The sequence below is a fragment of the Hippocampus zosterae genome, chromosome 14 (assembly GCF_025434085.1).
Source record: "Hippocampus zosterae strain Florida chromosome 14, ASM2543408v3, whole genome shotgun sequence".
Lineage (NCBI taxonomy): Eukaryota > Metazoa > Chordata > Actinopteri > Syngnathiformes > Syngnathidae > Hippocampus > Hippocampus zosterae.
In genome coordinates, this window is record NC_067464.1 from 13,901,288 (window position 1) to 13,903,627 (window position 2,340).

Sequence of the window (2,340 nt, forward strand, 5' to 3'; positions counted from 1 at the left end):
GGGGAGAACATGCAAACTCCACACAGGGAGGCCGGACCAATTATTATTATTATTATTATTATATATTTTTGGTATAGAATGCTAGAAACTATGCAGTTTCCATTCTACTCAAACAGTGGTTCTCAAACTTGTTCTAAGAATATGAACCATCTGTACTTAACATGGGTCAACAAATCTTGAATATTTTTTTTAAATCAGAGACAACAGCAAACTTTCCTATAGATTATTTTGATTTTGGCTGCCCTAGTTTTTTATCTAGCACATCAGGTTTTCATAACAATAACAACAACAATAATAACACTAATAAGAATAATAACAATCATAATATACAATACTGTTCGGTCACTATACCACCGATGTCAGAGTTTGGTTCGCATTGCCGGCAGTAAGTCGGAATCGTTTCCAGTGGAGGTGGGACTCCGCCAAGGCTGCCCTTTGTCGCCGATTCTGTTCATAACCTTTATGGACAGAATTTCTAGGCGCAGCCGAAGCGTTGAGGGGGTCCGTTTTGGGGGCCTCAGTATTTCATCCCTGCTTTTTGCAGATGATGTGGTGCTGTTGGCTCCTTCAAACGGGGCTCTCCAACTCTCACTGGAGCGTTTCGCAGCCGAGTGTGAAGCGGTTGGGATGAAAATCAGCACCTCCAAATCTGAAACCATGGTCCTCAGTCGGAAAAGGGTGGAGTGCCCACTCCGGGTCGGGGAGGAGATCTTACCCCAAGTGGAGGAGTTCAAGTATCTTGGGGTCTTGTTCACGAGTGGGGGTAGGAGGGAGCGGGAGATCGACAGGCGGATCGGTGCAGCGTCTGCTGTGATGCGGACGTTGTATCGGTCTGTCGTGGTGAAGAAGGAGCTGAGCCAAAAGGCGAAGCTCTCAATTTACCGGTCGGTCTACGTCCCAACCCTCACCTATGGTCACGAGCTATGGGTCGTGACCGAAAGAACGAGATCCCGGATACAAGCGGCTGAAATGAGTTTTCTCCGCAGGGTGTCCGGGCTCTCCCTTAGAGATAAGGTGAGAAGCTCAGTCATCCGGGAGGGGCTCAGAGTCGAGCCGCTTCTCCTCCACATCGAGAGGAGCCAGATGAGGTGGCTTGGGCATCTGATTCGGATGCCTCCTGAGCGCCTCCCCGGTGAGGTGTTCCGGTCATGTCCCACCGGGAGAAGACCCAGAGGAAGACCCAGGACACGCTGGAGAGACTATGTCACCCAGCTGGCCTGGGAACGACTCGGGATCCCCCGGGGAGAGCTGGAAGAAGTAGCTAGGGAGAGGGAAGTCTGGGCTTCCCTGCTAAAGCTGTTGCCCCCGCGACCCGGCCCCGGATAAGCGGTAGATGATGGATGGATGGATGGATGGATAATATACAATACAATATAATATATGCTGAATATGTAATACAGTAAGATATTTCAGAGTTAGGTTCAGCAACAGGTGGATTTTCTTTCCCTGAAATGTCAAAACTATAAATTACAATGCATGGTACAATCCGTTACGGACACCCACCCTCACCGATTGTCTCAAGCTCTGGGTTGTCACTGAAAGAGCAAGATCCCGGATGCAAATGGCAGAAATAAATTTCCTCCACTGGGTGTCCAGGTTACTCGTAGAAATAGGGTGAGAAGCTCAATCATCCAGGAGGAGCTCAGATTCGAGCTGCTGCTTCTCCATGTTGGAGAGGAGCCAGATGAGGTGGCTTGGGCATCTGATTAGGATGCCTGCTGAACGCCTCCCTGGTTCAGTGTTCTGAGTATGTCCCAGCAGCAGGATGCCCCGGGGATGACCCACGACACGCTTGAGAGACTAGGTCTTTCCTGCTGAAGCTGCTGCCCCGTGACCTGACCCTAGATAAACGGTAGATAATGAATGGTAAAAAAGATATTATTTGGGGATTTGGAATGACATGCTTCAAATTTTGAGTTGATTATTTTGTGAAAAAATGCACAAAATGAGTTTTTGCATTTAATGCAGTATTGGATTGGTTCAAATTTTTATGCACAAGAGCCTTGCACTGGAAAAAAAATCATTGTATGTTGTTATTTTTGCATATATATTTTTGCCGTATGCATGCATTGAGCATTAATTACATTAACATGCTGTGATGTTATTACTAAATACGTCTGTCTGATTGTGGCTGATCTATTGAAATAAGAGTTAGTTGTTCATGGCAGCTCCGGGTTACATTTCATCAGATAGCGTAACGAATGAAGCAGTGGGTACGTTTCTTCGTTTAGAAAGCACCGCCCGTCCGGGAGGCGCGTGTTATAACCGCAACCGTTCCACACACGTTTTTTTCCTTCCCAAATCTTTAGTAATTTGCATAATATGACACCGCCCAGGGGG